This window comes from Aulonocara stuartgranti (assembly GCF_965226115.1).
Source record: "Aulonocara stuartgranti genome assembly, chromosome: 18".
Taxonomy (NCBI): Eukaryota; Metazoa; Chordata; class Actinopteri; order Cichliformes; family Cichlidae; genus Aulonocara; species Aulonocara stuartgranti.
In genome coordinates, this window is record NC_138954.1 from 25,759,514 (window position 1) to 25,773,838 (window position 14,325).

General features: G+C 40.2%; 1 long non-coding RNA gene across 1 annotated transcript; it reads left to right on the forward strand.

Moving 5' to 3' along the window:
* Positions 1 to 4,037: 4,037 nt before the first annotated feature.
* On the forward strand, positions 4,038 to 6,361 carry LOC309694399. The gene is made up of 2 exons (XR_014272861.1): positions 4,038 to 4,757; positions 4,825 to 6,361. It is a non-coding gene; the product is annotated as an uncharacterized lncRNA (long non-coding RNA).
* The last annotated feature ends 7,964 nt before the right edge of the window (positions 6,362 to 14,325 follow it).

Genomic DNA, 14,325 nt, shown 5'->3' on the forward strand with positions numbered 1-14,325 from the left:
GTCTTCTGACGCAGCACTTTCTGCAGCTCTGTAACAAAAATGTTTTAATACGACTGGAGTGTCAGTGTGCGCGGCTTGATCAAGCTGGTATTTCGACTTTCGACTATTACCTCATTTATTTTAATGTTTTCATTCACATTCGTAGCTGTTTAGCTGGTTTTCTCCCAAATCACAATTTGTGCTGATTTTGCACTATCCCCACCAACGACAAAATAAGGGCACTCAAAAAACAAACGATAAATAAACAGTCAGTCTTTTTACTTCATGTTTCATTTCATTGCTTTACACACAGAGCAGGCATCGTCTGTATTTCTACATATATGCACAGGTGCAAAAGAGGGAAGCTGCACAAAAAAAGCCTTTCCAACTGTAGTACCTAGTCTCTACAGAAGTGCAGCCTTTTCTAATGGAGTACAGGTGCTGCACCTTAAATATAATACATTAAAAGAAGAAATTCTGGACTTCACTCATTTCTAAATCCTGATTGCGTCCACATTTGGTTCATTTGGCCACACTTATTCACAGCTACTAAAATCTGTGGTTTTCATTATATTTAATAAATGAGTCTGGAGAGACACAGATGCAAACTGTAACTATTTGGCTGCAATCCTGTGTTGTTTCTTTAATTTGTAACTTTCATAGATGTTTTTCTTTTTCACCAAAGAGGGAGGACAGCAAAGCAAAGTACATTTATTTCATGATGAATAATTCCAATACTGATGGCATCAAGTTTAAAAGAAACATTTTCTTTATAGTTGCTCTTAAAGTGTAGTGGAACAGCACAGAACATCATCGTGATGAATTCACTGTTTGTACCTTGATCGCGTCCAAAACTTAAAAAGATAAAGAAAAGAAAAAGGAGAGAAAGGAGCAATATACAAACAATAATGTCCTTCAGTAACGGTGAAGGATACAAATACACCAGTGTGGTTAACTTTCAGTGCTTTCCCAATTATATATTGTGAGCTATTACTTAAAAGGACATTACTTACTTTTACTTTTGTAAATACATAAGATTTAGTGATATCACCACAGAAATGTTTAAAAAGAACAACAATTAAGGGAACCATGCAAAAGCTACGGGACGCATAAGCCGCTAATAACATAAAGTAGATGCAAATATGTCAGCACCTGCTGTGATATGTATGAAGAATGATATTATTACTTTTCTTACTACGCGTGCAACAATTATCAATTATCATAGTGCACACATCAATGGTGTGGGATGATGTACAGTCCAAAACTGGTATTGTGCTTGACGCAATGGACGAGAGGCTTACCTTTGTGTTTTTAAGCTAAAAGAAAACCATTCAGACCTCCAACTGTTTATCATGAATTTAACATTTAGTTACTGTATTAAATCAATACTGGACTTATTTCTGCAATGTAGAAGAGACTTGCAATGTTTTTGGCTCAACTCCAACCCCAAAAAACTTGCACTTTCAAGATGTGAGGGGGAAAAAAACAAGAGTGATTTCTTTTCCAAGTTATCTCAGCAATAAAAAGTCCAGACTGTGGAGAAAAACAGCCGTCTGATCTCGGCGCATTTTTGAAGGCATCGCAGAATAGACTCTAATATGTACTGCTTTTTCTATGCAGAGGTCAGTAAAAATATTTTTCCATTGTGTGTCAGCAGGATTATGCTAAAACCAGATTTCATGCAACTTGAAAGATGGAGCATGTGATTATACAAAACTCATTTCCATTTGGGTGCAGATCACGTTTTTTGACACAGGGCACTGGCCTTATGCTACAATCATACTAAACAGTGGTTTAGTGCACAACGAACTACAGTGAAATTCGTGGAGATCAAATAGTTTTTGATAATGCAACAATTAATAACAAATCGCCAACAATTGCAAATCTGTTGCCATCTACATTCACTGAAATTCACATTAAACAGAAATTAGCTACTTACATTTAGAATCCAGCCTCATGGTTATGAAAAGGAAGTTCAGTTCTTCCACATGCAGTGGTGTGGTTGCTGCAGGACAGCAATTTCACTGCAAAATGACACAAGTACTCAACAGCCTTGCTTTTAAACGGGAATACAACCAGCTGGCAATCAGTTTGGCCTACTGAAAAGAGTTAACTGTAAATAAGTTGACTCAGCATGTTGGAAATCTGTCTGTGTTGATAGAATAGACAGAATGATTCTGTCTCAGAATGACTGCACTTAGTCCGAGTTGGACCTCGATTGTTTGGAGACAGGTTGCCTCCCACCAGGTGAGCTGTGCGTTCAGGCAACTATTTGCAATCGGTCAATGCAAGCAAAAGATTTCAGTTTTGTTCTGTTCTAACTTTAGCATTACTGAGTCATTAGCAGAGGTGCCCACTCCCAAGAGCCTTTCTGGTATGTTCTGTATATCAGAATCAGAAATCCTTTATTTATCCTGAATAAAATTATGGGTTACAGCAGGCAGCATGCTGGTAACACCATTATATTCCATAAACCTGAAACAAGCATAAACAATCTTACAGAAGGTCTTAAACTCCCTTTGACTATCAGTCGTACACTTTGTGGATTTTCCATTCTTAAAACAGGACTGAAGCGTGGACGTCTGCATTGAAAGTGTTACAAATCCCATACTGTGGATTTACTAAAGTGTTATTCCTGTTTTTGACTCTTTGGTTGTTTTACATGTGATTCCCTAGCTATAGATGCAGTGTGGTTTGAAATGCACTTAATTAAGATGCAATGGTTGTTTGATTTTGACAAAGGCATAGCCAGATATTACATGTATAGTAAAAGATCACCTCATACATCAAACATCATGTTATGGTTTGTAAAGCAGGCTACGATAAAATGTATCAACCATGTGATTTGTGGGAAATGTTTAAAAAAATGCCTTGCCCATCATTTTTCGATGCTTCTTTTTGACATAATGATCCATCTCCATAAACGCGAAGACCGAAATTGTTGCTATGAATTCATCATTCTAATACGCTGTACTGCAGGTGTGTTTGCTTTTAATCAACAACAGCCACAGTATGAACTGGAAGCCTAATCATCTCTGAAACAAATATCATCTTAGACATTTACATTTCACACATCAATTTCTTCTTCATTAAATAAAACATTTGCACAAGCCATGCATTCCACCCTGATTGCCAGGAAATGCAAACAATGTAGACACTAGTAAATGAGCTATAACTCTTACAGGGAATCCATATTACTCAGAGGAATATTTACCCAACAGCTACTGGCAACATTTAGATTAAACAGACAAATAGAAATCTTGCATTCAATATTTTCATTTTAATAATGAATCACATGACTAATTATATATGAACAGTGACCCTCGGAGACAAGCCTGCAGAGAATTATCACATGGATTCTCAGTTTATCGCAGCTGTAATAATCCTTTTACTGTTTGTCTAATTTTACAGCCTGAAACCTCACTGTTTCGCTTCACCTACATCACTGTCATGGCATTATCTGCCACAGCAGGCAGCTGTTTCCAATGAACAGGTTATAAAAACAACTGAACACTACTCACTGGCACCATTTTTGCATGTTGCTGTTATAGAGTCAGATATATTTCCCTCGAGAGGAGAGAAGAAAAAGATTAAAAAAAGAGTGAGAATTGGACTTAAATTCATCAGTTGGACACAAATGTTGCTCCAAATGAATTCTAATCTCTAGTAAACCCATTAAAAAGGTCGCTGTATCATTTTAAAAGATGATATGATGATGAGACTAAAAGCTGGCACTAGATTTTAAATACAAGGATTCCACCAATATTGAAATTAATACTGAGACTGCTTATTGATACTTGTGAATAATCTCACTGTTAACACTCTTGTTTTTCATCTCCATTTTTTATCCAGCAGGTATAAGTGTGTTTACCAATGTTTACCAATCGACTTCAGGTTTAAACACTCTAATTAACAGGTTGAAAATAGTGACATTAAAGGAAGAATATGCAGCGCCACCCTGTCAGACGCCAGTGATGTTGGAGCTCACTGATGAATCAGGTGAGCTGGATACATGGCTGATTCAAAACTAAGATCCCCCTGCTGTGGTCAGAAAGGGGAGAAAAAGGGGGAAATAAAATTAAGAATAAAAGAGGCATTTATAAACGTTTAGGTGTCAAGTGAAACGGGACAAAAGGGGGTGTTATACTGTTATTTTCAATGTCAGCATTATTATTGTATGAGAATCATGCAACAAGCATTGCATCGATGATCATCTATTGAAGCTTTTGACCTTATACTAACATCTGTGTTCCTGTGATTGTTATAACTTCTGATGAATCTTCTATTTACAGGTGTTAGGATAATGATATAATTTTTCATTGCAGGTGTAACCATGATCATTTTTATACATATTGCAACTTGTTGCTCATTGTAGAGTTGTGCTCAAGTTAATAAGGGTTAAAAGCTACAGTCAGCGCGAATGTCTGACTGATCTATTGAGGGGAAAGGCTTCGAGCATGGAGGGCCGCACGCGCTTACAAAACACTGATATCATGTTATTCTTTGTGATCTTTTCTTAAATTATGTCTTTAAAGTTAGTTTAAATAGTGGCAGTTAATTAAACGAGATTTATTAAAATATTAAATACCTGAGTCAGAACGTTACACGCGGATCACCTTAAGAGTCTGGGAAACTTTGTAGCTGCCTAACTTTTTATTTTATTTTTTTTGAATGTTCTAGCTCCGTTGATTTGACACATTGGAATGTGTCAAAAAAGGGGGGGAAGGTTGAGCTTTAACATCAAACAAGGATTATTTGAACATTTTATAACTTCATTTGTGTCTTTAATACCTTAGGAATGGTAAAGCTTAAGCTAATAGCGGTCCGAGAAGACGGACCTTTTAGAGAATCAGTGAAAAAGCATAAACTATCACTTTCATGTTTAATCATTACTCATTGAAATGAACTGAATAGCGTTTAGAAGATTTGTTAATTTTTTGTCTTTTGTTAAAAAGAGGGGTTTCAATAATTTTCAGACACACCTTGCAAATGTGCTTATAACGAGTTGGCACTCGGCCTTTTGAAGGTCAGAAGCTTCGTTCGGCGTGACTGTCCGGACTGATAAAGTGTAGGAAATGCCTTGAGTGCAGAGGGCTAAATGCAAACACGCTTACACACACATAAGATATGATTGGAATAAGTCCCTGGGACATTCTGAATGTTTTAGACCAATTCTGAATCACTAGAAGGTCAGTAGATAACAACATTAGATTATTAGGGTTAGGAAGAGAGGTGTTTTGGTTTTCTGTCTCTTACAGAGAAAGGAACAGACACCAGACGAGGTCACAGAGATGCGAGGATCCTCTGTAGCAGAGTCAGACACAGTGACTGCCGAGACATCAACTGGGTCCAAGGGTCATGGCGCTTGGGCTCCAGCTTGTCACCACAAAAGGATGGATCCCATAAACACAGCAATAACCATGAAGGGGTTGGCGGAAATCCGGGAACACCAGACCAACGAAGTTCGAGAGGCTTTTGGGCAAAAAGGGGACACCTTCCTGTTCCTTTTTCTGGAGAATACACAGATCGTTGTTTGAAATCGGGGCAGAATAATCCCCTGATCTGTGTTACGACTGAAGGGTTGTCTAACCCCTAAGGTTGAAGAATGAAGAGCAGAGGATCACCCAACTGGACGACACTGGTAGCTGCAGCAATAGAATAAAGGCTGAAAGCAGTGGGAGACAAGGAGAGTGTCATCTGGACCTGGTACTGTTGGAATCATAGTTTTTCTTGCATCTGAATTGCGCAAACACAGAGGTCATCCCACATATGGTTCGCCCCTCAGGGGGACAAAGGACCTCAGGAGTGAGAAGAGATGAACCCGGCCACACTGAATTGAAGGGTGTTTGTGAGGTCATTATTCTAATGACCTCATCAGGGGGAATTGTTAGATTATAATATTATTTTATGCCATGTTACACCCCTAATTAAAGATTGTGAATTATTATGTAGTTTTAGTTTGCATTATTCTCCTGAATTAGAAGAAGCTGATAACTATTACATTAGTTAAACTGATTTGCATTACATTAAATTGCTGACTTGTTGTGAATGAATGATATTGTTTTATGATGCATTATATTGCTGAGTTATAAGAAATACTGTTCGCAGAAGGTTATTGTCTAATTTGTCTGAGTAGAAGAGAACAGAGTGTGCTGGAGTTTTCTGCCCCATTTCAGCAGGAGCAGATAAACAGGGAGCCAAGGTCGTAGCTCAGGCGCTGTGTGAGAGAGAGCATGTGAATGTTTAGGCTTTTTATGATAAGGTGGAGGCACCAGAGGCTATAAAAGTTTGAGCAATGCTCCACCATTTTGAGATTTTGAGGCTGTCTGCATCAGTGTCCATCTCCCACGCGTGTGTTCATTAAAATCATCGTTTGACTCAACCCGACCGGACCAGTGTTGTTATTGTGGTTTTTCTCTTGTCTCCATCCCCAATATTTTGAACCTTAACAGTTTCTAGGATCAAGCCTCCCTAGATATTAAAAAACAAAACCAGGCAATATAAAATAGGTTTTCTCTAGTTATCAGGAGAGTCAACGCAAAGTTCAAATTGTGTGTTAACTAAGGCCCCAATCACACAGACCAGCTATGCTCTGCAAAAGTCATGAGTCACCCTTCATTCCTTTATATTTTGTAGGAACATGGAATATAGGTGCAATGTGCAAGCATACATGGATGCATCAGCAGGGATGATGAGACAGAGTACCGGGCTGTGGTCGACTCCTTTGTCACGTGGTGTGAGCAGAATCATCTGCAGCTCAACGTGGCAAAGACCAAGGAACTGATCGTGGACTTCAGGAAGACCAGGAAACACTTGACCCCTGTTTCAATCCAGGGGGTCAGTGTTGACATTGTGGAGGACTATAAATACCTTGGAGTACACATTGACAATAAACTGGACTGGGCTAAAAACACCACAGCACTTTACAGGAAGGGCCAGAGTCGTCTCTATTTTTTGAGGCGACTGAGGTCCTTCAACATCTGCCAGAAAATGCTGAGGATTTTCTATGAGTCTGTTGTGGCCAGTGCGATCCTCTATGCTGTTGCATGCTGGGGGAGCAGGCTGAGGGTCGCAGATGCCAACAGACTTAATAAACTGATCCGTAAGGCCAGCAATGTTGTGGGGATGGAGCTGGACTCCCTCAAGGTGGTGTCGGAGAGGCGGATGCTGTCCAAGATAAAGACAATGTTGGATAACACCTCCCACCCACTCCATGACATGCTGGTCAGTCACAGGAGCTCGTTCAGTGAGAGACTGAGATTACCGAAAAGCACCACTGAACGACACAGGAAATCATTCCTGCCTGTGGCCATCTCCCTGTACAACGCATCCACTTAACACACTGTTTGCTGCTACAACTGCACATGTTTCTTTTCCAACTATTTATCTATGAGTGACTTATGTATGTATGTATGTATATATATGTATATATTGTATTCTTAGTTAGCGTATTGTCTGTCTTGTCTTAATGTTGGTTTAAAATGGAGCACTGTAACAAAAAATAATTTCCCCCAGGGATCAATAAAGTATTCTGATTCTGATTCTGAAACAGAGCATATAAGGAAAGAAGCGGAGTCTAACAAGCCAATATTTAGTATGACCACATTTACTCTTCAGCACAGCCTGAGCTCTCTTGGGCAGCTTTCTTTTAATTTCAGGAATATTCCACAAGGCTTCTTAAAAGGCATTCACAGCTCTTCTTTGGATGTTGCCTGCCTTTTGTCCTGTTCTCTGCAATGATGATCTCACACTGCTTCAATCACATTGAGGTTCAGGTTATGTGAAGGCCAATCACATATGCCTAATGTGTGTTTTTCTACCCATGTATGTTTTTACTGCATTGGCAGTGTGTTTGGGATCATTGTCATGCAGGAAAAAGTAAGCCATTACCAATGAGATGCTTTTCAGAAATTACATAATGCGTAAAATCTGATCATAGATTTCTGGGTTCATAGTTCCAACAATTTTTACATAATGTTTACAAGACTACCAACATTACTGGATGAAATGCAGCAGCAAACCATGACAGACTCACCCCTAGTCACCACCAGTGTTGGGACTAACGCGTTATTAAGTAACGCGTTACAGTAACTACGTTATTATTGTGGTAACGAGCACGGTAACTAGGTATTATGCCAAAATCAGGAACGCGTTAGTCGTTACTGGGATTTAGATAGGGTCGTTACTCGTTACTTCGTGTGGTGGCTATCGCGGAGCTTCCACAGATTCAGTAACATTAGCAAGTGGTGGAGGCCAGCAGGTGGATGAAGGAAAGGGGACGCAGAAGGAAAAGAGACCCGAGGCGGCCGCCGGTCGAAGTGTGAACTGAACTTCAGGTAAGAAGTTATGACCTGCAGTCTCTCTGGGTCAGATATGAACCAAGTTTAGGTGGAGTTTATTTTCGTTATTCTGACTTTTTCCGTACTGCATGCTAGCTAGCATGACGGAGTTTCTATACAGCTGGGTGGTGCTATGAAGTTAATGATGTTGAACTTTATTTTGTTCATAAGTTATTAGAGTTGCCAACCGTCCCTTCTGGTATTCAGAGAAAATATTACGCGTTTCTTATTGAGGTGAAAAGGAACAGTTTGTCCCGTAATTCAGCTACAATGAAAAAGGCACAAAGCTGGAGTTATTCTGTGTTTACGCTGCACAGCTGCCTCTTCTCTCATCCTCTCCCCCCTCCCTCTCCCGTTTCTACTTCAGTCATGAAAACTGATCAATGATCAGCTGATCGGCTCTCTTGTTTGTTTATCGCTCACTTTGCGCCGAAAGAGGAAACCAGCGGATGTCGTGCTAAACAACAGCAGCACGTTTAAGCTTGATCAGCTATTGTTAGAATTAATTTAATATTAATTTCTAGTATCAGCTGATGTTTGCTGACAGCTGCAAAAAAGCTGCTGGTCATGATATGGTTTGGTTATCTGGTGAGAGGGAAACATGAAGATGAAACCAGGAGATGTCCTTACTGAATCATCAGAGCTGAGCAGGTGATGGAGAAGCAGGTTTACCTTTTAGGTGACATGAATGAGTTGAAGGGAAGTTATGAACTGTTTCTGAGAGACAAATAACACCAGGATCCTTTTTTAGGTAGCTGACAGCTGGTAACTGTGCAGGTGCGGGTCTAGCAAAGTGTTGCCAGGGGGGCATGTAGGGCATTAACAGGGAAAGGGGGGCACAAGGAAATACTTTTCTTTCTTATTCTCATTTAAAATGTCTCGCTTTTAAAAAATAATTATCTGAATCTTACAACAAACGATTGATAGATTGATGCATATATACCATCAAAACAGTGTACATCACTGTCACAACAGTGTTTATTTTCATTCAAAGGCTTTATGATTTTTCCTATAATGGTGGGCCGGTCTCTAGTCAAAATGCCCGGGCCAATTTTCTGTCCCAGTCCAGCCCTGTATGCAGCTCATCTGCAGTCTGGTGTTACCTACATCTTCCTATTCAGAAGGCAGAATTTCCGAGTTCTGAGTACAATCGAAAGCACCACGACTGCAGTTTTTGTGTTGGATGTAAAAGGCGCACATGACGCTGTGAGGTAGGCTAGAATCATGGCAGCAGTCAATGACGGTCCAGGTGTGGGATTTCTCTCGTGGAAATATGCACATTATCTTTTCCTTTCTATTGGTAGGTGGCACAGTGCACTTGTGGCAAGTAAGCAAGCTAGAAGACTGGCAAAGTTATGGAAGAAACACATTAACAAGAGAATTCTGAGTAAAACCAAAGTTACTTTCCCTAGTAACTAGTTACTTTGAAAGTAATGAGTAACTTGAAGTAACTGAGTTACTTTTGAGAGAAGTACAGTGGGGCAAAAAAGTATTTAGTCAGCCACCGATTGTGCAAGTTCCCCCACTTAAAATGATGACAGAGGTCAGTAATTTGCACCAGAGGTACACTTCAACTGTGAGAGACAGAATGTGAAAAAAAAATCCATGAATCCACATGGTAGGATTTGTAAAGAATCTATTCGTAAATTAGGGTGGAAAATAAGTATTTGGTCACCTCAAACAAGGAAAATCTCTGGCTCTCACAGACCTGTAACGTCTTCTGTAAGAAGCTTTTTCTGTCCCCCACTCGTTACCTGTATGAATGGCACCTGTTTGAACTCATCATCTGTATAAAAGACACCTGTCCACAGCCTCAAACAGTCAGACTCCAAACTCCGCCATGGCCAAGACCAAAGAGCTTTCGAAGGACACCAGGAAAAGTATTGTAGACCTGCACCAGACTGGGAAGAGTGAATCTACAATACGCAAGCAGCTTGGTGTGAAAAAATCAACTGTGGGAGCAATCATCAGAAAATGGAAGACATACAAGATCACTGATAATCTCCCTCGATCTGGGGCTCCACGCAAGATCTCATCCCGTGGGGTCAAAATGATCATGAGAACGGTGAGCGAAGATCCCAGAACCACACGGGGGGACCTGGTGAATGACCTGCAGAGAGCTGGGACCAAAGTAACAAAGGTCACCATCAGTAACACACTACAACGGCAGGGAATCAAATCCCGCAGTGCCAGACGTGTTCCGCTGCTGAAGCCAGTGCATGTCCAGGCCCGTCTGAAGTTTGCCAGAGAGCACATGGATGATACAGCAGAGGATTGGGAGAATGTCATGTGGTCAGATGAAACCAAAGTAGAACTTTTTGGTATAAACTCAACTCGTCGTGTTTGGAGGAAGAAGAATACTGAGTTGCATCCCAAGAACACCATACCTACTGTGAAGCATGGGGGTGGAAACATCATGCTATGGGGCTGTTTTTCTGCCAAGGGGACAGGACGACTGATCCGTGTTAAGGACAGAATGAATGGGGCCATGTATCGTGAGATTTTGAGCCAAAACCTCCTTCCATCAGTGAGAACTTTGAAGATGAAACGAGGCTGGGTCTTCCAACATGACAATGATCCAAAACACACCGCCCGGGCAACAAAGGAGTGGCTCCGTAAGAAGCATTTGAAAGTCCTGGAGTGGCCTAGCCAGTCTCCAGACCTCAACCCCATAGAAAATCTGTGGCGGGAGTTGAAAGTCCATGTTGCTCGGCGACAGCCCCAAAACATCACTGCTCTCGAGAAGATCTGCATGGAGGACTGGGCCAAAATACCAGCTACTGTGTGTGCAAACCTGGTAAAGACCTATAGTAAACGTTTGACCTCTGTTATTGCCAACAAAGGTTATGTTACAAAGTATTGAGTTGTATTTTTGTTATTGACCAAATACTTATTTTCCACCCTGATTTACGAATAAATTCTTTACAAATCCTACCATGTAGATTCATGGATTTTTTTTTTTCCCACATTCTGTCTCTCACAGTTGGAGTGTACCTCTGGTGCAAATTACTGACCTCTGTCATCATTTTAGGTGGGGGAACTTGCACAATCGGTGGCTGACTAAATACTTTTTTGCCCCACTGTAACTAGTAATGTAACTAAGTTACTATTTTAAAGTAACTTACCCAACACTGGTCACCACCTCCGTAAATGCTGACAACACTTTGAACAGATACTCGTTTTTACGGACAGACAAAACATGCTTCACAAGTTTTCAGCTAAAAGCTCTTTGGGAATCACCTTGATGGTGCAAAATACTACCATACTACTAAAATACTGGAGAACTAAAATATAACTGGAGAGCACTTAAAAATACAAGAAAGACTGGCTCCTTTGAAGGAAATTATAAAGAAATAAGTAATACGAGAACCCTTGAGTAAGTCAGAGTTGTGTCAGCGGAGGTTCAAAATTCAGGTTGTCACGTGATACACAAAGACTTCAGATAGTTCTGGTAGTGCTTACAGGCAAATTTCAATTAAGAGACAGACCATCAATCTTTGATAATTAATTATTAATGTATAGATGCACTGACTTATAATATTTACATACCATATACCATTAGAGGTGGGAATCACCATATATCCCACAATACGATATTATCACGATACTTAACGCACGATACGATATTATTGCAATTTTTTACAAATATTTTGCGATATTCAGATTCTGTACATAAAGGTAAACTTTATCAATATTCATTTTATCTAATAACAAAGTCTCACACTCAGTCTTTCTCTCATTTCAGTCAGTTTTATTGTTGACAAACTGAACGGTTTGTATTACAGTCTAGTCCAACTTAACTGAATGCAACCATCTGGTATAATTATAGCTATTCTGAACTATGCAATATGAAAACTATGCAGCCCCTTCAGCAACTGAAGAATTTGAATGTAAATTAAAACAAAATATAATTTTACATTAAATAAAAAAGTTTTAAACTTAATTAAAATAAAACATGTCTTAAATTAAAATAAGTAAACTGTCATGTTCATTGCTGCCAAAGAAAAAGTTAAACACATTTGGACAGTGAAGGAATGTCAGGATTCTTGCTCAGAAAGAGGATCAACATGCTCTGAAGTCAGAGCACAAAAACCTTTTTTGTAACAAAATATCGATTTCTGCTGTCCCTGTATCGATACATTATTAGCAAACAAAATATCACGATACTACACAGTATCGATTTTTCCCCCACCCCTATATACCATTGTCTATGTGTTTACATTAATATATATGCATTTCAACAGTAAATATATGAGAATTTGTTTGAACAGTTACTGTTCCCTAGAGCTGTAGAATGGAATGTATCGAATCGAATGCATTTATCCTATTTTAACTTCAACTCCACTGCAAAAATACAAATAAAACCTTTATTCTCTAATGTTGTAACATCGAGTATAACAGCATTAAAATAACAGAATATACAAACAACAGGCTATGACTATAGTTATGTCCCGCTAACAGTCTCTTAATCTTTTATAAATTTACAGCACCTAAATCTTCAAGCTTATTGGTAGATAATCTACCCATGCAATAGACATGCACAAATTATTTGTATCTGGTTGTACTTATTTGTATTTCTTAAATATCTTACCTTCCCCTCTGTGAATCGCTACCTTTCCATGGTGGAGGGGTTTGTGTGTCCCAGGGATCCCAGGGGCTATGTTGTTTGGGGGCTTTTGCTCCCTCGTAGGGTCTCCCATGGCAAATTGGTCCTGGGGTGGGACCAGACAAAGCACGATTCAAAAGCCCCCTATGAGATGAAGATGCAGAGAACAGTTCACCTGCCCCACCCTGGAGCCAGGCCCGGGGAGGGTGCCTGAGGGCGAGTGCCTAGTAGCCAGGCCCTCACCTACCTACAGTCATGAGCTTTAGGTAGTGACTGAAAGAACAAGATCGAGGATAAGAGCAGCGGGAATGAGCTTTCTCCAAAGGCTGGCTGGCCTCTCCCTTGGAGATGAGGGGAGGAGTTCAGCCATCTGGGAGGGTCTTAGAGTAGAGCTGCTGCTCCTCCACATCAAAAGGAGCCAGATGAGATGGTTCGGGTGTCTGCCAAGGATGCCTCCTGGGCGCCTCCTGGGTGAGGTGTTCTGGGGATGTCCCATCGGGAGGAGGCCCCTGGGGCAGACCTGGGAACGTGCTGTTGTTCCCCTGGACAAGCTGTAGGAGGTAGCCAGGGAGAGGGAGGTCTAGGCTTTTCTGAGCTTCAGCCCCAGATAAGTGGAAGAAGATGGATGGAATATGGGTATCTTACCTTTATCTGTGCTGCTATGTCTATGTGCAGCTAACGTATGTTGCTAATTTCTGGAATTAGAGCAAGGATCCATGATACACAATTGCTGTAAAAAAAAAAAAAAAAAAAGGTGGCCCATTGGAATGAATGGAAATGAAACTACTGGTTGCTAGGGGGGGAAAGTGATTTCAGGTTATTTGGCTGTTTTGGTTAGTAGCCAACTGTTGTGGTTGCTTATACATTAGTTTGTATGGAACTTCTCACTAAGAGGTTGTGAAACTGTGAAAAATATGAGTGTGACGCGAAGCGGGAGCTGTTCTTCAAAGTAAAAGATGCACCTTTCGAAAGGTGTTAGTTTCAGCGTTTTTTGGTTCACCCTTTTTATAACAGCAGTTTCTAGCAACCACTTAACAACTGATTAGGGAATTTTCCCCGCGCAACCTGAGGTTGCAGTTAGTGGTTATTGCTGTGCTAGCTATTAGCTTTTCAGCACACAGTACATACATCAGATTCACATCACTGTATCAAATGCACAATACAATCAATACACTGTGTTTTTGAAGTATTTAAACTGATACTGTGTCTTTAGTGAAAAAGTACAGACTGTATTTTAAAAAATAATCACTGGTGCTTTGGCTTGAGGTCAAGAGGCTCACATTATTAGCACTGATGGCTACACTGGTTAGGTTTGCTACACTCTTTCAATTTTTCAAGACTAACATAAGTGTTTCCTGAAGTTGCTAATGTCGCCCCGTTTAAGCAGCCACATTATCAAAC